The following is a 26,730-nucleotide window of genomic DNA, read 5'->3' as shown; positions in this document are numbered from 1 at the left end:
AATAAAGTGTAGAACATGTTCCAACATCATTTGCTTATAGACTTTTTATCACAGAGCACCTTAGAATTAGGTTAACAGAGAAAACTATTAGAAACTATTCCTCCCCATCTAAACCGACAGAGTGGACAATAAACAACTTACCAGTTCAGAGCAAATTACACAGGGGCAGGAATTACTCAGTTTTGAAGATTTAATGTTTTAGGTTGTCCCTCTGTGTGCAGTTTGGTGGCCCAAGGATCAGATATGCAAAATAGTCAAAATCAGTAAGGAAATGAAAGGGAAGCTGATGCACATCCTGCCTTTGCCAGACACTGTACTCTGTATCTGTCCAGGTATTCCTAGTGACGACCTTAGGAAGTCATCATTATTACCCTCATTTTATAAGTGAGGCTTAGGGAAGTTAAATAACTTACCCAGATTCATAACCATTGACAGAACCAAGATTCTGAATTCTGTCTACATCCAGAGTCTAAGTCCTCTCCACTGTGTTACCCCTTGCCCCATTTCAGTAGAAAATCTGCAATTTCTATCAAACATTCGTATATAGTTTGTTGTCCACATAATGCCAAAGTATGCAGTCAGAAAATGGAATAATCAGTATGATATAAAACTATATCAATCTTGTGAATATTTTATCAAACTATGTCAATTACTAATATTTTAGTCAATGTTACAAAGGTTTCAGTCCAACAAGTTAACCAGTGCCTTTGAGAGTGGTCAGAATAAATGTTGGCCCAGCTAGTATTCCTTCTTCTCAGCCATAAAATCAGTATCCCATACAATCTTCACCTTTTCTCCTGAATTCTCACCGTCTTCTTCCTTCCCTCCTGAGCGCCAGAGCTGTGAAGCTAGAGGAAGCAGGATTTAAACTCACTTAAGAGACAAACCTACAGAACTGGCCTTTTATGAACCTAAAGTTTTTGCTCTTCAAAACTGCTGCTCTGTTTAATACAGTGCGCTCTACAATATGATGCATCAGCTAGGACTTCTAATGCTTGAGAAATTAGGCACAGAGTGAAGATTCTTGCTTAGGGCAAACATTGCTATGGCCATTGTCTGGATAAAGAACATAAAGATGAATGAACAGAAAAAAGGAAAAGGTAACTGCCTCCTTTTTCCTTTTCATATTTGAAGGAGGCTGCAGAGCTCCTGTGCGCAGGGACACTATACAAATATTTATTTTTAAGAAAAAGCTGATGGAATCTTGTTAAAAAATGTTTGTTCAGATTCAAATGTCTTGTTATGCTCCATTTTCTTAATTCATAAATATTTGAACCACATTTGTCTTCCCTATCTGAATAATGTCCAAAATTTTTGCCTCTAAATTTCTTCACATAACTTGTACCTAAACTGAGGCCACAGGTTGAAACTATTTTTCAAAGAAAAGGTTTAAAAAATAAACTCTTGATTTTTGCCCTGCCCTTTTCCAAACAAAATGAAACAAAAATAATCTTTGCTCCTGGATTTTAAAAGGAAACTATAAAAGACACTTGGTATGATTTGAATATGGACTGGTGGAAAATCTTGATAGGTGAAGTTTTATTATATCCCTAAATTATACTTTTAATAATTCAGAAAAAAAAGTCTTACATACAGAAGGCTAAAGAAAATGGCAAAAATCGAATCTAGGCAGTCAGTACACAAATCTTAAGAACTAGTAGTTAGCTTAGAACAAGTGCTGATGGTGAGGGGACTGCATAAAACCCCCAGTCTGTAACTCCCTAAATTCAGTAGCAGTAAAATCAATATGCTCTGTGCTATTCTTTAAATTTTTCTGTATTAAATTTTGAAATTTTCATCTTAAATACTTGAAAAAACAAAATGCATTATTACAAAAAATCACCTTCCAGAAAAATGTTTAGGGTGCATGGTTCATTATGAAAGTGGAGGAGGCAACATCTAATGTTAAAATCGTTTGCCAACCTGGTCAATCTCTTGTCTATATGACAGGAAAAAAGTGAAAATATGGCTGGGTCAGAAAATACTGTAGAGTTAAACAACTATTGTTTCATGTGGCCAAGTGGCAAATCACAAGTCAGTCATAATTGAAACACACAGGGAAATTAGAGTAGAGGTCAGTCCATAAACTGACTTATATATCTCTTATGGAATGTGAATATATTCATGTTAAAAAATACTGTCTGCCTCAGAGCTCACTCAGTGTGGTCACAAATCATCACGTGATCTTATGAAAACGCAGAGTCCAGGTCAGTGGCTCCAGCAGGACCAGATTCTCTTCCTTTCTATGACTTCCAGCAATGCTGTTACTGCTGGTACATGGGCCACATTTTGGATCTTGAATTTATATTATTGACCAAATATATATCCAATAAACAGTGAAAGTCAAAACAGTGCAAAAAGCATCTGTTTCCCACCAAGTTGCATATGTATGATACAAACTTTCCCATGCAGAGATTTATATAGATATTCTATGTGTCTGTATTTGGAACCTTGGAACCAATGTTTCCAGATGGCTGAGATTTCCCTTTTCATGCTAATGTCCATCAATATGGAGTTGCATTTCATTCTGCCCTCTCTTTTGATTAACTATATACTGCATAAATACAAGTATATAACACAAAAATTCAACTTCAGCAAAATTTGATATAATGTTCTAAATGGAAGAATTTGTATTATTCTGAAAATTCGGTGAAATTGTTCTCAAAGTTTCAAAACTTTCAAGCCAAGTCTTTAACATTTGCTCTTATATTTTGAAATTCTATTATTTTTGTCATCAATTATAATAGTAAAAATATTTGTATTTTCATTAAATTATCTGTTAATACTATATTCATGATTTAATTTTTTCTGTAAAATTAGAATTTCATGTCACCATTAAAATAATTAAAATTTAGATAAAGTATATGTAATATATACTTATATATGTGCTATATAAAACATATTTATAATGTATATATACATGTTTAATACACAATTATATACTTATATATAATAATTGATATATATTATATTTATTATGTTTATATTTGTTTATTTATATATATAGCATACACCTATATGTTATCACAGACACATGTTCTTTTTATAATATGGCTGATATTCTTCCCACCAAAAGATGATATGTGTTTCCTCCCCTTACATCTGCCTGAGAAATTGTAAATGACCGAACCAATGTAATACATTAGAAGTGATGCTATGTGACTTCCAAGACTAGATCATTAAAAGATACAGATGCATCTGACTCTCCAGGTGCTTGCATTTTGTAATCTAGCCACCACGTTATAAAGAAATAAAAGCTGAGACACCACACATGTGGCTCTTACAAGCAACATTCCCAGCCGGACCTCCAGCCAACATCCGCATCAAGCACTAGACATGCGGATGAACCAGTCTTCACATTTCTGGCTTCCAGACTTTAAATCTTCTAGCTGACAACCTAGATGTCATGGATCTTTTGTGCCCTGTCTGAATCCCTTACCCACAGTGTTTGTGAGAAATAAAATATTATTTTTATTAATACACAAAATTCTTGGGTAATTTGTTACACAGCAATAGATGATTAACATACATTTTGTTATCTGGAAGTTGGGTGCTACCATAACAAAATCCCCAAAACACAGGAGTGGCTTAGGGATTACATGATGAGCAAAGGCTTGAAGAACTTTGAGGAGACTGTTTGTGAAAATGCAAGGGTCTTGAACAGACTCTGAGTAGAAGTCTTAGAAGAATCTTGTAGTCTTCTGCAAGGTAGTTGACAAAGGCAAAAAAATAAGGAAAATGCTATTGGAAAAAGGATCTTGGTTATGTGTGCCAAAAGGTTTAGCAACATTGTTGACTGTGTTACGGTGGAAAAGAAAAACTGTCCCTAGTGAGCCGGGTGACAGAGCCAAGGAGATTTCCAGGCAGCACTGAAAGTCTCATCTGGTTGCTTGTCTGCTTACAGTAAAATGCAACATGACAGAGAAACAAAAGGAAGAACTGTTAAAAAGCCAGAACTGGATTTGTGGCCTCTCCAGACTCCAGACAATGCTAAAACAAAATATTGGCTCTAAGTAGAACAAATCCAAAGTTCAATTAGGAAAAAAGGTATAAAGATGAAACTAAGGGTGTAACTGTAAAATTCTTTGTTGAGGTCTTAGGAAGGCCTAAGAGACATTTTCAGTTAGTAAAAAAGCCCCCTAGGGATTTGGAGGTGCCTCCTCTCATTTAAAAAATTGGGTTTCTAAACTGCTATCCCTCAGCAATCTCAGCAGAAGCCCATAGTGGAGCAGGGCTTATCCTGAAGAGTTTTATGAATGTAATGCCTATCTCAGGAGTGAGCCCCAATAATACTTAGACTCATAATGTCTTAAAGTGAACTATATTAGCATAAATACCATCAGATTGGACTAAAGGGAACGAGCACAGTAGAAAATGGAAAGAGGTCTTTAGACCCTAAAATATAAACATGAATGAAAGAAGTCTTTAGACCCTAAATTCTAAAAATGAATGAAAATTAATGACAAGTATAACTTTATTTACATCCACATTATCTCTACTTAGAAATGTACAGTGTCGACACAGCATTTGTAATACCATCACTAGCACTTACCGTGCCCACCTGACAGATCTCAAAGATCATTCCCTTAACTAAAGAATTCCTTTAACTCAGTGCATTAGGGCCTTGGGTGCCTGAAGAGCTCTGTAGCAGACAAAACTTCTCTACTGATGCTGCGGTGGAGTTGGCTTCCCTGATCTCAGTATGAATGATGGGATCCCAACATGAAAGAGGCCAGGATGGAGCTTTAAGATCACAGACAAGTTAAGAAATTACCATAACAAATCAAAGTGCTAGAATGAGAATAAGAGTGTTTTACCCAAATTGATCACTTGGTCTCTAGCAATAAACTAGATGAACAGTTTACTAAGGTGCTATTTGACATATACATGGAAAAATGCTAGGTTTGCTGGGAAGAAACATAGATGGAAAATTTCTAGGCCTGCTGAGAATAAACTTAAATTGAGTCACCCAAGTAGAGATTGATGGCTTTTCCTTGTTTCAGACCTAGGACTATTGACAAGCCGGTGGTCCCTGAAACAGACTAAGTCTATTTGAGAAAGGACCCTGCAATATGACAACAGGTATATATACCATGAGTTTTCTACAAAGCTTTTCCCAGAACTACTTACAACCATTTACCAGGACAACTTTGCACAGCCTACAGAACAAAACATTCTTTTGACCAGTGAAAGAGATTACACAAGTTCTTTTTTTACGATTGGCTAATTGCATGATTTCATAATTGCATTCCTTTATTTACCATTGGCATTGCGAACAATTCTGCAATTTGTTGTTTATTTTCTGTTTTTAATACCATTTTATCCTGAAGCAATGCTCTACTTATTATAAAACTAGACTATGTTAATTATGGACTAGAAACTCACATTTGGTTAGCCTTATACATTCTTCAGAATACATTTAATAATGCTTATATTTTTTTCATTACATTTTAACAATTTTTAGAATTTAGTGTGTTGCCATAACTATTACAACTACAGATAGGAAAAGTTTTATTATTAAAATTAATATAGGAAGTATAACTCTTATATTGGAAATCTGAAACTCAGTAGCCTCTAGTTTCCCCTCACTGAAAAAAATTCATTTTTGTAAATAATACTTGATAGTACAAATGTTCTGAGGAACCCAACTATCTATTATAAACACTACACTAAAAACTTTACCATATGTTATACCAAATGTAACTATAAATACAGCATTTATATGCACATTTTAGATTACAACATTTTTCCATTTAATCCAAAGACACTGAAACTATATCATTCTTATAAAGATATGTGATGACATGCACACGAACTCCCATGAATTCTCATTCAGGCTCTGCATTGGAACTGATCACAGCTTTGACCACCACACATGGTAGTCAAAAGGACTGCAGTGGAGCAGTCCTTGGGTTCTTGGGACACAGAAGGCATTCCATCAATGTTAGTTTCTTTCCCCTATTCCCATCTACTCTGAAGAAATGTTGGAAAATGCATAGTTAAAAGTTGGTATAGCAATGTTTTTAGTAGTCTGGAAAAGTTCAATAAAGTCATTCCAACATCCTAAAGAGAGGCTTCTTGGAAATGTTTTGAGTCATTTATGCATCGCTGAAACGATTCCTTTCTTAAAAATATTTTCTCCACCTGCTCATGTTAACTTACTTGTATGTCTTCTATTTACTATTTAGCCTTTTCACTTCTAATTTTCTTCAAAGAGGGAAATCATCCTAGATAACTAATGAAGCATTGTGACTATTTTAATCACAGCCCCATTTTGATCAGAGTCCCAAGTTTGCCAGGGCTCCTTGATAGGAGGCCTTGGTGTCCTCTCAAGTTCTGGTGGGCTCTGACTGCTTTGACTCATGACACTAGGGGAGTCCCAAGGCTACCTTATGAACTTATGAACCATCATAAGAGACCATGCAGCTTCCCCCTGGGACTCAGGGGATACCCATTCTCCAAGCCCTAAGCTGCCTTGTGAGAAATCCAATTACCCTGAAACCACCACACTGAAGAAGCCACATATAGGTACTCTTGTTGACAATCCCAGGTAAGCCCTGACCCTCAGCCATCTCAGGTTGGACACCAGACAGGTGAGTGAACAAGCCATCTTGAGCTGTCCCAACTCTGCCATTGAGTGACCCCTACCTATTTGAGTCATTCTAGCTAAGGTCCCAAATAAAAAGAAGAGAAAAGCTGTCTTTCTATACTGTTCTGGATTCTTGATCCTCAGAATCTGTGAACATAATAAAATGGCTTTTTTTACTCTACTCAGTTTGTGGTAGTTTGTTACAAACAATCACCAGCCAGAAGAATCATTATTAGTAATTTACATATCCATGTATTTAACATTTATCATAAGGGCCTAATGAAGAGCTTTCTTTCAGGTTGGATGAATTTCTCTGATTCCTTCTGGAGATCAGGCTTCACTCAAAGTTGGGTTGTCGAGGCACTGGGCAAGATGCTAAGTATACTAGGATGCTGAGCATGAATAAGCAGCAGGCAGTACAGAGGATGGAGGAAGAATAAGAACAAGAGAAGACAGAGGGGAAAAAATGACTTCAGATATTGTTTTATCAATCCAGTCTGACAGCATAAATTGGTATCTGGCCTTGAAAGGCAGAGGCAACAGTAATCATTTATGGGCAGCAAAAATAGATGGTTAATCAATTTAGTGTATTTGTCATAATGGCTAAGGACTGGGTTTGAGTTTTAATGTAGCATAATTTTATGAAGTAAAATAGAAAACACTTGCTATTTTACTGCCTTTTTAGAAATACATCAGTAGTCAGATATAGTGAAAGATACCTGGAATATAATACAATACAGAGACATAATTACTTCTCAACAGCTTTAGAAGCCTCTGTAGGGAATGTCTGTGAAAGGCATTTCTGAAAATGTGGGCCAAAGGAAGGGAGATGGGAAAAGCCTTAAAATTGTAAAACTAATCTTCCAAAATGGCATGGATATTGACCTCATCCAAAACGGAAAGATGTAGAAATTATCTTTTATTGGAAAATCTTTATGTAAGCGTTCAATGTTCTTTATATATCATGATCCTTTCATTTTTAAATTAAAGGTATTAGATACAATTGTTTTACAGTTGTTTGTTTTATAATCTGAGTGATCATTAAATAACCATGTTCTTTAAATGTTAGCTATTTAGCTTCAACATACTCTCTCCCTTCCCTTTGCTCATCAGAACTTCTTGAAAACAATTTATACTGTGTTTCGTGCCCCTGCTTCCTGTTTCAGGGATCTCACTTTTCCCTTTTCCAGCCTTTTTGTTGTTTTGTTGGATAGATAGTAAACAAATCTTTCAAAGAGGATTGTTTATGAATGGTAAAATTTTCTAAGTCTTGCATATCTCAAAGTGTCCTTGGTTTACCTGAACTCTTAATTGATAGTTTGGCTGGACATTTAATTTAAGTTTTCAAGTCACATTTTTCTTAGACCTCTGTCTTGAAGCATACAATGTCTCTGATGAGAAGCTAGAATCCCATTTGTTAGAGGCAATAGTGGAGGCTTTCAGGGTCTTCTCTTAGCTTTCACAAATCTGTCTAGATATGGCCTTTCTTCTTCATTTGATTGCTTTTCACTCTGTGTGCCCTTTCAAGTTGATAATGTATGTGTTTCTGTCTAAAAAAATAAATTTTCTTCTATTATTTCTCTGGAAGTTTCTTTAATTTTACTCTCTATTCTTTCTGAAACTGTTTTTGAAAGATTATAGCTCTCCTGGATGGCTCTTCTAAGACCTTACAGTTTCTCCTGAATGTTCCTTGTTTCCTTTTTGCCTGATTTCTGGGAGATTTCCTCAGGTTTTTATTCCAAAACTTCTTTTTAATTTTTCTCACTTTCAGACATTGTATTTTTAAATTTCCAGTAAGTCTTTATTGTTCTTTGGGATCTATGAAGATATAGGTAAAATTATATGCCATGTCCAGAATTATTTGTTTCTTTCAGGGTTGATTCATTGGTTCACATTGGCACTGTGGAGGTGTGTGAGAATATTTTTCCGATTTGATTATATTTCCTGTTTTTAATATTATATTTGTTTATTTTAAATAGTGAACTGAAGGCTAGTTTACTTGGTACACTTTTCTATCCTGAGTTCCCTCTCATTCCTTCCCCCACTAGCCTCCCTTCAATGAGAGGTACAAATCGTGAGCTCTGAGCTCATGGACAACTTTCCTTTAAATCGTGTGAGTAGAGAGCAGGGATCAGGCTAGGCCCACACTAACTGGGTTTTATTATGGGAATCCCAAGCTTATTTTTTTGGCAAGCAGTACAAGAAGTGCTAACTTGCCCAGCTGTTCAGAGAACAAACACTGTAGCTCGGGGAAGAGGGGGTTCTCTGCCAGGCACAAGTTCTTTATGAATTTGGTGAGACTGAAGGAAGACAGGGGCAAGAAGTTAGGAGAGAAAGAGTTTATTCTTACAGCTCAGTTTCTTCTTGCTCACAACCTAAGTTGCTCAGCTCTCCCTTCCTGCTTGCACCTGGCCATGCTCCACAGTGCACCAGGAGGAACTCTGTGGGTGGGTCCCCGGTGACTGGCAGGTGTCTGACCAATTACAGACCAGGAATGGAGGGGAGGAGAGAGTGGCTGCTTCCTCTCCACCCCTACGCTGGACTGGCAATCCCTTGACTGACTAGTGTCTCTGTTGCTGGTATACATCCCATAAATATGCAAACATGCTCTTATTATATACATAGTGGATGTTAGTAAGGCCAGGTGGGAATACTGGTCAGAACGTTCCATTTTCCCCACAAACATCAACCCTGGTCTCTGAACACCACTTGCTTCTTACACTGGACCTTTTATCTCCAGTTTGGGAGCATTTCAGAGGCATGATGGTTAGGGATAAGGTTTCTATCTTCACAGCAACCCTTGTGTGTGCACATGTGGGCTGTGCTCCTGCTACTGTATTTCTTACTGTATCACATATTTTCCATCTTCCAGAAATTCATCAAGGTTAATAGTTTGTGTATACCTTTTCCTGATTTGTGAACTGCCATAAATGTGTCACTCTTGGTACTTTTACACTTTATTGCACTGGGATTTGTGAAAGGAGACGAGATGTATGCATATTCAACTTGTTACCTTGAACCAGAAGCTTCACTTTCTCAATCTCAAAGCCCTCTCCCCTAGCCTACTCTCTGCCACTTCTTTGATACTTATCTGTCCCACTTGTGCTGACTTTTTTCCTTTTACCTTTTCCTGAATGTTGGTGTTCCATGCTTGTCTGTCCCTCTTTTTGCCCTATTTATTCTGTATGGATGACTTTCACTCACTCCCAGAGATTTAACTCTCACTTTAAGCCAGTGAACCCATTAATGACCAGCTCTCATTTCTTTTCTGAGCTCCAGCTTTGTATCCTCTACAGACTATTATATATTTGACATATTAAATTTTTCTTCCTGTAGGGAAAATGGAAGATTCATGGCCAGGATCCTCACCTAACCCTGGTCTGCTTGCCCACTGTGCTCATGAATGCTCACAGGAGAATGCTTGCACACGTGTGGGAAATGGACTATTATTGACTTTGTTTAAAGGGTACTCTGGGCTGCAAGGCCTATGAAATGCCCAGAGGCAAAGACTGGCTTGTTGCATGCAGACTTCCCCAGAGGCAAACATGATTCTAGCACTCTACCTGCTAGCATGAGTATGGATAAAACGAGAGTTCCTATGGCCAGGATTCTCTCCTGGCCCTGGTTGATTAGCTCACTGCACACCTGTGGGTAATACATGGCTGTTGACTCTATAAAAAGAGCTCTACCCAGTGCTCTGGGCATGACACGGTGGCAGAGCTGCAAAGCTGCAGGAGAGCAGAGCAGAGGCTGGAGTGGTGGCAGCGCTGAGGACAGAGGCCCAGAGGACAGCTGTGTGGGACAACTTTGCAGAGAGGCACGGAGGATGGCTGTGCAGGATGACTGTGCAGAGAGGCCTGGAGGACAGCTATGAGTGATGGCTGTGCAGGCAGAGAGGCCCAGAGGATGGCTGTAAGGGATGGCTGTGTAGGCAGAGAGGCCCAGAGGACAGCTGTGTAGGATGACTGTTCAGAGAGGCCCAGAGGACAGCTGTGTGAGACAAATGTGCAGAGAGGCCTGGAGGATGGCTGTGTGGGACAAATGTGCAGAGAGGCCCAGAGGATGGCTGTGCGGGACAGCTGTGCAGACAGAGGGGCCCAGAGGACGGCGAGACTGGCTTGCTGCATGCAGACTCACTCTGAGTGAATGGGATTTTAGTGACTGAACTGCCACCTGGAAATAAAGTCGGGTATAACCCTTTCACCCCAAGAACATTTTGCTATCATTTTCTTTGATCACACTGAATCCATAGCAAACTTGCCTGGGACTGGAACCCATTGGCAAGACAATGAGAAAAAAGTTTTGCCTAAGACCTTTTACCCCAAAAACGTGCCATTGCCATTTTTCGGTCTCACCAAATCCAGAATGAATTTGCCAGGGCCTGAAACCCTCAGGCGAGATACTACCCAATGTCAGGAAAAGATAGATACTCAGTAATTTTTATCAACTAATTAATTAATTAACAAATGCTTAAAGGATCTAGAACTGGCTTTAAGGTAATCTTTCTACTATACCATATTATTTCCTAAGTGTAAAAAATAATTAATGAATATTAAATGAATAATTAATGAATTTTTCATTCACCTTACCCAGTGCCTCCTCTTTACCAAATTTTATATGTAATTTATTTTCTAATAACAATGTATTCAAACTTCATTTATCTCACCTCCCTAAAGAGTGGCAACTAAAAAACTTGACAGGAACCAAGAACCACACCAATTTCCAGTTTCTAGTTACAATATAACACTATAATTCTATTTCTAATTTCAGTTACTATAATCAAACATCTGTTATATCAAGTTTTTCAAGCTAAAACACTCAAAGCAGAAGTTTTCACTTACCTAGTTGGCTACCAAATGCAAGTGCAGATTCAATCCATCTGTCCCTAAGTGGATATGCTTACCTCTGCCAGTCTGCCCTTTGTTTTGGCTTTAAATTACTCATTTTAAGCCTGATTTCCTATGGAAGAAAAGCTAATAACAGTCACTCTTCTAGTCTGAGCATTTCAACTGCAATAACTTTTGATACTGGACATAGATTCTGTCCAATTCTTCCAGAATGAGGGAAAGCTTAAAATTAGCCAAGGTCCCCCAACACTATGGATTCTTTCAATGTTTAAAAAACAAAACAAAACAAGGTTCTTTGTCTACACAGTGCCATTATCCATCCCCTAATGAAACGGTGTTTGTTCCATACACAGTGATAGCTCTTATTCTAGCTCTAATCATGAATTGGTCCAGCCAATCTGCCCCCACATTCAAGGCTTCCAACAATGATTACTCACATATTCTTCCAGTGAAACCATAAAACCTTTCTTAAATTTGAGAACTGTAGACAAATGGTTTTTACACATATTTGGAGTCATATGTCAACTTTTCTCTGGATATTGCAAAAAAGAAAAAACATCATATGACTAATAATAATAATAATATCTAACACATGTTGAGGGCTCAGTACTACTCTAAACTCATTATATAGAATATTTCATTCAACTTTTTGCAATAACTTTTGGGGTAGGTTTTATTATTATCCCATAGAGAACTGAGGCTTAGAAAAGTTAGTCTTGCCCAAGTCATTTCCCCAGACCATAAATATAGAACTGGGACCTGAACCTAGGCAATCTGATATCAGAGCACACATTTTTAACCACTAGGCAAGGATATCAAACAGATTTCACCTTGTATGTCAATGTTGACTGATTGGTAGTTACTACATAGAACATACATAGAACTACATAGAACAGGGTGTTAAAAAAACTTGGTCACCAAACAGTGTGAGTCAGTATCAAAACTGAGCAATAATGTCAACCATGAGCACATTGGAGTTGTGAATCATTATACTAGGTACTTACTATTCACTTTCTTTAGGAGGGCAAGAAAGTGAAAGACAGAGTTAGAGACAGAGATATCATTGACCTGTGTATAAACAAGTCTCAGAAAAGGCATAGATAAATTAGATTAGATAAATTTATAGAATGTACCAAACTCTGCCAGTAATGTGTCTTTCTCCATGCTAAGCTTATAATAAAAAACTACTTATGATCTGAATTTTTGTTCTACTTTGTCTTCTTTCTCCCACACATTGATGGAGTATTTTTTCTAAATGAAGGAAGTAGTATGAGAAGGAAAAAAGACAAGATGCTTAGAAAACCATCACTTGGATGACTGAATCAACAATGTTCAATTCCAAGGAAACTTTAGAAAAATAGAGACCTTAATTTTCTTTCAGAAGGCTCAGATAGAAGAAACTTATGTAGACAATTAAAACCTAAATAGACTGAGATCATACTTATGTGATAGTCACTCATGTTCCTTTTTTCTCCTGGTATTTCTTGCTTTCCTTTCCCCCAATTTGAACAAGTTATATGACCCATGTTCCTTGACTGAGGGTTTAAGGCAAGTTTCCTAATTTTTGTTGAAGAGATTTTTAAAAGTGAAGATAATCTGAACTCCATCTAGACTAGAAAAATACTTTCCAGCATGGTAGATAGAGAAAGATAGAAGAGAGGTCTAATTAGAACAAAACTTCCCTGGATCACAGGAAGAGGGTACTATGCCCTGCATCCCAGAGAAGATCCCAAGGGAGATCTGAGCTATTTTTATGGGTCACCAAAACAAAAGGTACCTGGTTCCCAGGAAAAGCCTCAGGAACCACAATTGTATATGCTTGCTCTAAGGGTTGTTTATACATACATATGTCAATAATTAGTCTCACTCTTTCAATTTCTCTAAGTAAACAAGTACCTAGAAAGGGAAAGGTTCTGTAACATCTCTAGTTTAAGAGGCCATGGACAGCTTCACAAAGTTGCCTATGTCTCAACATGGCAGAGAGAAAGCAGAGATGTTTCCTGCTTCTATGAATGCCACAGAAGCAGAAAAAAGAGCCCACATGGCCAAAGAGGTATGCCTAGGCTGCTAAGGACATCTCAGCAGCAAAGCACATGAAGTGACAACCTGGACCAAATCGGAGAGTGGGTATCTCATTCTGCTATCTTCATGGAAAAATGTCCCAGAGATGACATGGATCCCCTCTTCCAGTGCCTTGGCACTGTATATCTTCTCCAAAATCCTAGATATATTCTTAGATATAAGCCCTAGAGAAATGTGAACGAGGGGAAATCCCAAATTAATAGAAATATTCTACCCCACTCTAACAGAAAGAGAGCTCAAAATAGACAGTAAACTGAGTAACACAAAAATTTTTAAGTTATATTCTTCACACTCAACTCTGTAAACAGAGATTCATCTCCATTCCATCTATTTTTATGATATGAGAAATGATTAGGAAGAATGGGAGTTAATAGTTATCTATGGCAAGGTAATTTCTCACCCCATGCTGGCTGAATACAACTTAGATACAAAGAAGTAAAATTACATTTGAATATTAATCAATTAATCTCAGAAGGTAACAGAGTACAGAGAGTGAAATCATATCCATGATGAAGAAGTGGAGCCCTAACCACTCAAGGACATTAACATTAGGCCAAACAAAGCAATGAAAGGTTTCAATAAGAAACCGTCACAGAAGGGCCTGTAGTTTGTTTAATCTTGCCTTTCTATGTTATGTGCTATATCCTATACCATGTCAAATGCTTAAGGGCTAATGCAAACATTTTCTAAACCTAAACTTCCACATGAGAGAAAGTTTACTTCCTGAGTGTAACTGGTTTAGTCCATTTAAAGGAATCTTAACTCAGGTCACAAGTGTCTACTTAAGGAATCAAAGTAATAAATTATTGAATAAGACCCCTGTGACATGTACAAATACACATGTTTCAGGTGCCAACATACTCACACAGAATAACTTTACAAGCTCGGTCTACAGAGCCAAGGCAGAGAGAATAGGGACTCAACTGTCAAATAGATTTTCAACCAACCAAATTCATGCAGATGATTCCAAATAGTCAAGCCAAAGAAAATAGCCATCCTTGTCTAGTTGGAAAGGATTGGTTAGAGTCAGTAAAACTGCTAAGTACTACTTGGTTGCCAGAAAAAAAACAGAAAAAGTGAATTTGTTAAGCTTTAAAATTAGGGATTCAATTTTGGTAAAAGTCTCCAATCACCAAATTAGTCTTTTTTAAAAAAATAAGGTAGTTGAGGCATTTTGACACCAGCCCTTTTCCAAAGGACGCAGGAACATGTTATAGATAACTCAAGTTCTTAAGGATACAAGATCCTGATAATGCACTTGACTGCAAAGCAAATGGCTTTGTTGAGACCCTAGCTTATATGGGCCCATCTCTAGATATAATCATGAGATATTCTCCTCCTCAGTAGGCCATGACCCCTCCAGTGTAATGGGCCATCTCCTAACTGATTGTGCCAAGGTTTCCTGCTTCAAATGGCCCACTCAAGTATTCATAATATGTGCGGTATCCATGTTCTGGAGCTGGGTTAGGTGGATCCTCAAATACTTAAAATAATAGTTCTCAAACTTTCTTACTGAAATAATTTTAAGGGCCAAGGAAAGTATGACCTCTATAGGCATACCCAAGAGTTCTCAGTCATGTGATTGAAATCTCTTTGAAACCTTTTATTTTGTTTTGAAAATTCATGTGGAGATCTCATTCTAGTCCATAATACTTTTGTCTTACTATAAATATAACATGGAGTAAAATTTACGCCTCAGAAAGATGTGCTCTATTGATCCTGTGATTTCAAATACTCCATCAATATATGCAGAATACTAGCTTGGAAAACAAGCCTTTGGGGTCAAAGTTATTAGAGTTTTAATCAGAGTCTTTGAAGAAAGTGTGGGTAAAAATCGGTTGTCATTGTAAATACTACTGATATGATTGAAAAATACATATTCATTTTTAGTTTTTTTTTTAATTTGGTATCACTAATCTACAATTACATGAAGGACATTATGTTTACTAGGATCCCCCTTCACTAAGTCCCCCCCACATACCCATTCACAGTCACTGTCCATCAACATAGTAAGATGCTATAAAATCACTACTTGTCTTCTCTGTGTTGCACAGCCCTCCCTGTGCCCCCCCAACATTATACATGTTAATCGTAATGCCCCCTTTCTTTTTTCCCGCCTTTATCCCTCCCTTCCTACCCGTCCTCCCCAGTCCCTTTCCCTTTGGTAACTGTTAGCCCATTCTTGGGTTCTGTGCTTCTGCTGCTGTTTTGTTCCTTCAGTTTTCTTTTGTTCTTATACTCCACATATGAGTGAAATCATTTGGTACTTGTCTTTCTCCGCCTGGCTTAGTTCACTGAGCATAATACCCTCTAGGTCCATCCATGTTGTTGCAAATGGTAGGATCTGTTTTTTTCTTATAGCTGAGTAATATTCCATTGTGTATATGTACCACATATTCTTTATCCATTCATCTACTGATGGACATTTAGGTTGCTTCCATATCTTGGCTATTGTAAATAGTGCAGCGATAAACATAGAGGGGCATCTGTCTTTTTCAAACTGGAGTGCTGCATTCTTGGGGTAAATTCCTAGAAGTGGAATTCCTGGGTCAAATAGTATTTCTATTTTGAGCATTTTGAGGAACCTCCATACTGCTTTCCACAATGGTTGAACTAATTTACATTCCCACCAGCAGTGTAGAAGGGTTCCCCTTTCTCCACAACCTCACCAACATTTGTTGTTGTTTGTCTTTTGGATGGTAGCCATCCTTACTGGTGTGAGATGATATCTCATTGTGGTTTTAATTTGCATTTCTCTGATGACAAGTGATGTGGAGCATCTTTTCATGTGTCTGTTGGCCATCTGAATTTCTTCTTTAGAGAACTGTCTATTCAGCTCCTCTGCCCATTTTTTAATTGGATTATTTGCTTTTTGTTTGTTGAGGTGTGTGATCTCTTTATATATTTTGGATGTCAACCCTTTATCGGATCTGTCATTTACAAATATATTTTCCCATACTGTGGGATACCTTTTTGTTCTATTCATGGTGTCCTTTGCTGTATAGAAGCTTTTCAGCTTGATATAGTCCCATTTGTTCATTTTTGCTTTTGTTTCCCTTGCCCAGGGAGATATGTTCAAGAAGAGGTCACTCATGTTTGTCTAAGAGATTTTTGCCTATGTTTTTTTTCTAAGAGTTTTATGGTTTCATGACTTACATTGAAATCTTTGATCCATTTCAAATTTACTTTTGTGTATGGGGTTAGACAATGATCCAGTTTCATTCTCTTACATGTAGCTGTCCAGTTTTTCCAGCACCATCTGTTGAAGAGACTGTCATTTCCCCATTGTATGTCCATGGCCCCTTTATCGAATATTAGTTGACCATATATGTTTGGGTTAATGTTTGGAGTCTTATTCTGTTCCCTTGGTCTGTGGCTCTGTTCTTGTGCCAGTACCAATTGTCTTGATTACTGTAGCTTTGTAGTACAGCTTGAAGTTGGGGAGTGAGATCCCCCCCACTTTATTCTTCCTTCTCAGGATTGCTTTAGCTATTCGGGGTCTTTGGTGTTTCCATATGAATTGTTGAACTATTTGTTCCAGTTCATTGAAGAATGCTGTTGGTTATTTGATAGGGATTGCTTCAAATGTGTATATTGCTTTGGGCAGGATGGCCATTTTGACGATATTAGTTCTTCCTAGCCAGGAGCATGGGATGAGTTTCCATTTGTTAGTAACCTCTTTAATTTCTCTTAAGAGTGTCTTGTAGTTTTCAGGGTATAGGTCTTTCACTTCCTTGGTTAGGTTTATTCCTAGATATTTTATTCTTTTTGATGCTATTGTGAATGGAATTGTCTTCCTGATTTCTCTTTCTATTAGTTTATTGTTAGTGTATAGGAAAGCCACAGATTTCTGTGTGTTAATTTTGTATCCTGCATCTTTGCTGAATTCCGATATTAGCTCTAGTCCGATATTAGCTCCGATATTTCGGAGTCGAGTCTTTAGGGTTTTTTATGTACAATATCATGTCATCTGCAAATAGTGACAGTTTAACTTCTTCTTTACCAATCTGGATTCCTTGTATTTCTTTGTTTTGTCTAATTGCCATGGCTAGGACCTCCAGTACTATGTTGAATAACAGTGGGGAGAGTGGGCTTCCCTGTCTTGTTCCCAATCACAGAGGAAAAGCTTTCAGCTTCTCACTGTTCAGTATGATGTTGGCTGTGGGTTTATTCATTTTTAGTTTTAAATACTGATATTCACAGAATATTACATTATAAATATAATCATATCTCAGTGTCATTCAGTAGAGAAAATGAACTGCCTCTTAAGATTTTTGAGAAAAGAAAGAATGAGCGTGATATAAGCTATCCTTATAAATCTGGTATATTCTTGATTTGCTTCCAGAAGTTCCTCCATTTATCCCATGATCTCTTACCCTTAGGGCTTGTTCTCAGTCAAGAGATGACTATCTTAATAAAATAAATTCTAATGAGTTGTAACTGCCAATTGATCAATATATTTAAATTTTCAAATCATATTTACTGTGTGCTTCTGGTTATAAAAATCATTCATTTAAATTATTAAATCAGATAGATAAGAAAACAGTAAAAATATCCCACCTTGCAGTGGAAATTTTATAAACATTTTGGTGTTTATCTTTCCCAAGTGACAAAAAAACAATATTGCATATTCTGTTTTGAAGTTTTTTAAATACTGTGTTCAACTTTTAACTAGGGCATCCCAGAGCTGATGTCTTAAACCAAGGAATGTCTCTAACAGGACAGATTAGTAGATGAGAGATTTAGAGACAAATATGCCCTTTGTCCTCAAATTAGCTGAGCTATCTCCCATTAGAGATATAGCTATTATATATAAAAGAAGAGGTTCAGTAGAAATTAAGATGATGGTACAAAATTCACAAAAGTTAGTATCTTTTAAGAAAATTAATATTGCAGTGATAATGTAAGGATTAAAGGCAAAGGACACGAAGAAAAAGTAGTTATAATATCTATTTAGTCCTACAGTATCTTTATATTTACATTATGGTATGGAAGGTTTATTATCATCTCAATGGCTCAATTCACATCATGACTTCTGTAGGCTATGGGCACTTTTTCCTCTGGGGTTCTCTTCCTCTATAAGAAAATAATAAAAAATAAGAGACTATTAAAAGTGTATTTTAATATTTTATGACTGCATTGGAATAAAGGCAAATATAACCCCAACTGGATTCCATTATTATATATCCATTATTGTCTTCTTTGATTTTTTCTTCTGATTTTAAAAGAAATTAAAATTGTAATCTTTTGGGGGTCCTCTAAAAGTGTAGGCACTTGGTAATGTGCCTACTGGCTAATGTGTAAGTCAGTCCTGCCAATGACAGATAATGCTAGTTAAACCCCAATCGCTATTCACCCTATCTTCTAGAATAAGGAAACCCCCAATTTTTAGCCAGACACATGGACAACCAAAATAAAGACTACAGCTCCCAGCCTCCCTTGCAGCTATGTGTGGCCAGATACCAAGTTTAGCCAATGGAAAGTAAGTAGAAGCAAAGGGCACTTTCCTACAGTTGGGATTTGGCAGTGGTAGGAATGAATCATCAAGACCGTGTAAGTGGGGACAACACTCTAAAGATGCTAGAACAAACAGATAGAAAGAGCCTGGGTCTGACACCTCATGGATCCCTGATGACTTCTCAGAACAAAGTGACAATACCAGCCCAAATTGTATATGAATGAGAAATAAATGTCTATTTAGTTTAAGAACCTTCTATTTGGGGTTTTGATTACATACAGCCAAACCCATAGACAAAGTAACAGAATCACATTTACAGTGAGGAAACTGAGGCACAGATGTGTTTTTCTCGATGGATTCAGCACAAATTAAAACACAGCAAATATTCAAAACCTATCCATATTCAAAACCTATGCTCTATTTACTGCCTTGCCACATTGTCTTCTTGGTTCAGAGAAACAAAAAGCACAGAGAACAAAGCAATTATGAGAGAAAGAAGAGAGCATAAACTTTATGAAGCAATAAATGCCATCAAAAGAGAATCCAAACAAAAAACAAATGGAAAGAAAAAAATGAAACATTCAATATGTATTGTTGCCAGTACCGCATGACTTGACATCTTGAATTATGACTACTTCCAGGAAGTATTAGAAACTTTCCAAGAAAGGGATAGTTCACATAAATGATGGATCAGTGCATTTTACTTATCTGTTAGCTTTAACTGTAAGTTTTTATATTATTTTTGGCTCTGATAATTTCTAATTTCCACTGACACCAAGTGTCTCACTGAGGTAAGAGTCTACAAAATATTCCAGGAAAAAGCATTTTAGTTGGAAATATTTACAAATATACCAGTTGTTTCCTACTCACCCTGAGAATATAGGTTCATCCCTCCTGAGCCTTTCCTGCCTTACCAACGTGTCCCTGCAGCCAAGTGGGTTTGTGTTGAATACACTGAGAAAACACATCTGTGCCTCAGTTTCCTCACTGTAACATGAACTAGGACCCCGGCCCAAACACTTACTCTTGTTCTTTGCATACACTAAACAGCCTGGTTACTAAGTGAATTTCACATTTTTAAAGATTAAGATATTCCATGTATACACCTGGTTTTCGAATCTTTTCTTTCAAAGTAACCAGCAAGCAAAGGAAATTTCTACTATTCTATAAAAGCCATATTTTATTTTAAAAAGATACTTCAGTGAGTGTGGGGGGTCTTGTATTCATTGTTGATTAGAGTAAACAAAAGAAAGGAGCACAGATATCATTTTCTCCCTGGAACTCTTTTCCTTTCTTAGGTGAGTCTAGGTCATCTTGGAAGTGTTAAAAAAAAAAATCAAGCTTCTCCCTCATAGATATATACACAGAATGTGCAATACTCAGATATACTTATTATATCCCATATCCCCCAATAGTAAATATTTTTAAACTTCCAACTTGTTTTTTCATTTTGGATAAAGCAATAGGAGTATCGCCAGAAGACTAACCTTGCGACTGTACACTTTTATCTCCCAAGATCAAAGCTGGTCCACAAAGACAGAAAACCATAACTGGTCAGTCATTGTTCATCCTGTCAAAAAGACTGGTAGCCAGAGCCAGAGTTAAATAAAGGAATGTAAGGCAAAGGTACTCTTCGCCTCTCTAGGAGTAACCCCCAAAATAGCATTAGTGAAACACCATTTGTTATGATGTGGAGGAAAATATTGGAACTTTGTTATCCACGCAACAAGCTTTACTACACAGACCAACACCTCTCCCCTCACTCAGTCTGTATGTCAGAGCCCTCTGTCACATACAATAAGCAAAGTTTCTGGAAATAAGAAGCTAGTTTCAAAACAAGTCAGGAGTGACAGCAATATACTATTTCATATGCTTGCTACCAGTATATGCTATCATGTTGTAGTTTTTGTGGCTCCAGTTAATGGACTAAATAATTACTGAGTTTTAAATGAATTTACCCTCACAGAATGTCAAGATAAAAAAGTTTCTAAAAGTAATTCATGGACTGAAAAATTATAGGAATTTAAACACAAGCAAACTACTAGGAAAATGGCAAAATTAATGTTTTAGCTCCAACTATAATTTTTTTTATCAGCCACATAATATATTTTTTAAAAATCATGTAGTCATGTATAAAAAGATCTCCATCTGAAAACCAAAACTGTCAGGAACATTTGAAGTATGGGCTTACCTTCACTATTTTTAACAATGCATAGCCACCATTTTTATCAATGCCTCATGTTAAAGGCATATCATAATTTAAAAAAGTAACTCATGATTTTGAGAAGCAAGACAGTTTTAATGTAAGCATGTAAAATGCAGCATAATCATAATCATTTCTCAATAGTGTTTAAAGGCATGTTATTCTCAAGCTGGCAACTTATAATATTTTACTACATGTAATGATAAATATTTAGGAGCCACTTTTACAGTTCCTTAGTTAATAGTACAAGCCACATAACGCTGGGGTAACACTTTCTCTTCCTAATAAAAATGTCTGGTATAATTTATGGAAATCAATATACTAACAAACTACAAAGCATTCTTTTATCAACAGATAGATTTGGAAGGTGCAAAGGAAACATCGCTGAAGATTTGGCAAAATAAGCATGATGAAACGTGGGAGATTTGCTCTAAGTTAGGTGAACATAGTGATGTTCCCTCAAGTCTCAACTTACGGCATCTGTCAGATTTTATTCAAATGAAATACATAAAGAACTACTTTTTTTTATCAGCCATCAAAGGAAAGATGAAACAGAGAAGGTAGATTCTCAATAGCATAAAAATTATTTAACAAAACACTGTTTTATACAATTGATAATATAACCTTTGCTAGAGCCACTGATTGGACTAGAATGTGGGAAGAGGATGAAGGTTAAGCTTACAGGCATAGTCTTGTGCAAGAGCCCACTACCTACATCCTTCATAGGCCAAGTGTGGTAGCAAAGACATTACAGTCAGAGGTGCTCTTCAAGCTATAGGATGCCAATAGTATGATAAGTTGTATAGAAATAAGACTTTTAAGATTAGAATGAGAATATTCTGAATGAGAGGAAAATATCAGGGAAATCTTTTGTACTTCAAAGTCTTGCTGGCTAGCTCATGACAAAGTTCTGTAAAAAATTGTTGAACTCAAAGGTAAAATACATTTCTTTTAAATATGTAAAAATTTGTCAACCATTTTAGTGTGATTACAATGGCTGCCCATATTATCCTCCCAAGATTTTTTTTTTAATGTGAACACATATAGCCCGTGGATGGTTGTTTCAACAAAGAGTATGAGTGCCTACTTTACAAAAGCAAATCCTGCAATGAAGACAGCATTTTGAAAAAGGTCTTTGGGAATGTTTCTACTCTTAGAGTATTTTGTTATTAAATTTTCAGTAAGAATTTTCAGTAAGTTTTGAACTCCTATTAAAACTGTTAAAATATAACATTTTAAAAATTATTTTGCAAGAACTTAAGGTCAGAGAATACAGAAATACACCAAATTTCATTAAAAGATAATATAATTGGAGAATTCTATTTAAAACATGAGTATCTTGATTTAGAAAGCACAGACTAACTTATACTTCCTCCATTTGGACCCATGTATCTTCATAAAGTATCTTTTTCTGCTATAACAAGAAGATTTAGCAGGCATGAAAAGTATCAGAAGTAACTGGAACTTATAAGTGGACTATAGATGAAAAAATGCATTGCAAAGGGTTAAACTAAGATTTTCAAACGTTAATGAGAAAGAAATTGATAGTAACTATATGAATCTCAAATCTGTACAATCTCTTTAACTGTCAGAGCCAAGTGCTTGTGAAGCTCCCAGGACTTGCTTTGGTTTATTGGACATCATTAAAATGGTGCATTCTCCCCAGCTGATATTAATAAGGCCTCACTGTTCCTGCTGCCTGCAGCGCCTCCATGTAATTCACGGCTGCCCCCAATTATCTGTGGGCGATCTGCAGGCCTGTGGAGGGGGTTCCACGCGGGCAGGCGCTTAATGAACAGACTAGCGTATAAACACAGGCTAATCTCTCCCACATGAGCACCTGAGGAGGATCAGAAGTGACAGCTGTTTAAATTTTCAGGGAAATTAATGACCCCTAAAGAGGCAGCGCTTATCAGGCTTGGAGTAGGTTTGATAGAGAGTCACTACAGGGCAAAATGTTTATAATCGTCCATAAGTGCCTCATTCTACGGCTTCATCTTGGCAACGTTATTGACATGGTCTCTTCTATTAATGCTTGTGCTGGCAGAGTGACTTAGTTCAATCTGTTCCTGATATTGGTCTCCTACAGCCGCTAATGAGCATCTCCCTATCCTCAGATCACAAGCCATTTAAAACGATCAGGACTGTAGTTGGCATCCTGATCACTTCGGGAAAATCCCATCAGGCACATACATTGTTTTGGTCCACGAGGCATTTGTAATGCATCAACCAGAGCTGGGCCTCACAGAGGGAATGGGGAATAGACTGGCCACACTGCTGGCTTCCTGGGGAATAGAGCAAGAACAGGTAATTAAGTGCAGATTGTCCAAAGGGCCAGAAGTGACTTTTCAAAAACAGATTCGGAGAGAAACAGCACATGGCAAAACTCACCACCCTCTTCTCCCACTAGTGCTCCTCCCCTGCTCTGGTGTTTTATGGCTTTTATGTATCGTTTCAGCAGGACACACTATCTTGTTCTCAGTTGTCTTTACATTCCCTATGCCCCAGGACCACTTAATTGGAAGTAGTCTCGTTTCCAAGGGTGCTCTGCAGAGTCTACTGTCATGTGAGAGCAGACATAATAGACACACAGAAAGAGAAAGAAAGAGACAGAGACAAAGAGAGATGAGAGAGATGAAATCTGGTCTATAAAGAGTGTAAAAGTGGAAAGACCTTAGCTAAACTAGAGGAGGGACTAGTACCCTAAGGTAACAAAGTAGAAGCATATTGTAAATATCTCCTGGGATGTTAATTTCAGAAGGTAGAAGAGAATTTCATTACTATTAAAGATGAGATTAAACTTCTCTTCAAAACCTGTAAAACACCATCCTTTTTTCTTAAAGCAATTTTCTCAGATGGTTACATGGACACCCATTATGTGGAGATATATAAACATGTTCAAATCCAGGCTCCATGGCAGAGAGAAAAGATTATCCTCCTTGGATAAAATGCTCATATATCTCTCTAACTGATTTCAGTGGGAGTCTCCTATATTTAGCTGAGATTTAAACAGGCCTCTGGCACCTGGAATTCTGGAATACCAAGGTGCTGACGATGCCGCTCAGAGAAGGCAACCCTTGTATGCAGAGATCTGTTATGGTAAGGTACATGGTACCTACAAGACCTACAAGAGACCTAAAAGCCTCCAGCTGAAGTGGTGACCAAGGGAAAAAGAAGTACAAAATTAGGATAGAGAGGCAGGGGCCATGTTTTGCAGGCTAGCAATTTTGACCTTTATCTAAAGTGCAATAGGCAGCTATTGAATATTTTAAGTGGGAAAGGATTGCATTTCAAAAATATCACTCAGGCTGAAGAGCAGAGAATGGATTATAAGCTTAAGGGGCCACCGTGGATACAGAAGTTAACCAGCTAAGAGGCTATTGTTAGAGTTCATACAATAGATAAGGACAGCTTGTAAAAGGTATAATGGTGGTGGTAGAAGTGGAGAAAAATAGATTAGGTGGCTTTAAAAAATGTATTATCCATCCATCTAATCTATTGTAAGCAAAGAAGATATATCTCAAAGTGTTAAGTTACTTTAAAAACTTAAGATGGCATGATCAACAGCCAGAAACACTGCCACAAAGAAAAACACCCAATCACACAAGACTGGTTGTTCTGGTGGAAACCCCATGGCCCTCAAGATACTAAGGAGAAAACAGTACAATCATTGCCATAGCTACCCCAGAAAAAACAGTCATCTCCACAACATGCTTCCTAGTCTGGGCTGCTCACGAATGGCTGCCACCTCTCAGAGTGCATGTCCATCTTACAAAATTCACGTGAGTGCACTTGTCTCACAGAGCCTAAGTGTCATGAGAAACCTTAGCCACAAAGAAAAATAAATGCTATCTTTAGCTTTTCAGCCTTAAAAGTATAGGGAAGGGGTGTGCCAAGAAGCTACCATAACCAAAGTCTAAGAACTTGTAAAAACTAAAATAAAAAGGGCTCAGTGGGGGAAGAAGTATGGGGAAGGAATATTTGATGATACATAGAGAAGATGATGAGTAAATCAGACTGAAGTACATGCCACACAGTGAAATGAATTGGAATTTTTGAAGGATTGGTTATAAAGGATAAAGCTAAAAAAGATATTAAAAATTACTCTTAGGTTTTTTGCTTCCCAGTTTGAGAGATGAAAGATGCTATTCACTGAACTCAGCTTAACAGTGATGAACATGAATCTGGGGTTGAACACACTGAAACAGGAGTACCTTTGAGATGGTCATGAGAGGATGTCAGATAGTTGGATATACAAGAGAAGGTCTTGCTGGAGATATGAATTTATGAGTCATCTGGTGATAATTGAAGTCATATTGTATTCATTTTCTATTGCTGCATCACAAATAACCACAATTTAGCAGCTTAAAACAACACCCATCTATTATGTCAGTTTCCATGAGTTAAGAGCCCAGGCAGGGATTAACTGGGTCTTCAGCTCAGGATTTCACAAGGCCGCAAAGTATCAGCCAAGACTGCAATCTAATCTGAGGTTAAGGGTCCTCTTCCAGACTTAGTGGTTGTTGGCATATTTTAGTTCTTTGCCATTGTAGGTCTGAGGTCTTCAGCTCTCAGATGACACCCACCATTCCCTGCCATGTGACCCTGTCCATAACATGACAGTTTGCTTCTACAGGGTCAAAAAGAGAGCTTCCACTTTCTCATTTCAAGGCTTTCTTAATTTGAATCTCTAGACCTTCTTTGAAAGAACTCACTTGATTTGATCAGGCACAACCAGGATACCCCTTCTGATTAATTAAAAATGAACTTCTTAAGGACCTAAGTTATATCTACAAAATCTTCCCATTTTTGCCATTTGATGTAACTTAATCATAGGAGTGAAATCTTCCCATAATGCTCACCAGTCCAACCTACACTAAAGGATGAGGAATATAAAGCCTGTGTGTTCTGTGGGGGAGAGAAGGGGATGGAAGGGCTCTTGGTTGCTATCTTACACTTTTGCTTTACCACACATGCCCAAGAGTGGGATATCCCAGGGAGAAAGTACAGAATGAGAAAAGCATAACACCTAGGAAAACAACCATGAAGTTTTCCAATATTTAATAATGGGATAGAAGTTTTAGAGACTGAGATAGAGAAGTAGAAGCTCTATTATTTTTATTATTATAAAGTTCAATATGCTTAACCATAACCTGTAAAAGTATTTCAAATAATTGATCTATTTCAGACTTTGAAACTTAATAAAGAAGTTTGATGTGACCTGAGAAGTTCACTAATATTTTAGACTCATAATGCATAAAGTTTCTAATAGAGTAAAAGTTATAAATGACCTAGTAAAGCCTCCATATTTTACTAATGATGATACAGATAATATCGACTTCACCAAAATCATTCAGTCGATGAATGGCTGCACCACAGATCTCCAAACTCTGAAATCAGTACTGGGTTTTTTAACTATTAAATCTTTTTCAGGAGATTACAATTGGTCAAGATTCTTATGTAGAAAATTATAATCAATAAAATTAAAGTTATTTAAGAGACACAACTCTATTTCTTACTTTACCCTTCCTTACTCAGGATATAGCAAGGA

At 37.1% G+C, this 26,730-nt stretch overlaps 1 long non-coding RNA gene across 3 annotated transcripts in view; it reads right to left on the bottom strand.

The window, feature by feature from the left end:
• The window catches only part of LOC108407110 (uncharacterized), a 72,460-nt gene extending 60,854 nt beyond the window's left edge, over positions 1–11,606 (bottom strand). For all 3 annotated transcript variants that reach the window (XR_012124218.1, XR_012124217.1, XR_001855646.3), the window contains exon 1: positions 11,431–11,606. This is a non-coding gene — a long non-coding RNA (uncharacterized lncRNA). The remainder of the gene's footprint in view (positions 1–11,430) is intronic.
• Positions 11,607–26,730: the final 15,124 nt, after the last annotated feature.

Source organism: Manis javanica, chromosome 13, assembly GCF_040802235.1.
Source record: "Manis javanica isolate MJ-LG chromosome 13, MJ_LKY, whole genome shotgun sequence".
Taxonomy (NCBI): Eukaryota; Metazoa; Chordata; class Mammalia; order Pholidota; family Manidae; genus Manis; species Manis javanica.
Note: the sequence above shows the minus strand (reverse complement) of the source record. Positions and strands in the feature narration are given on the sequence as shown.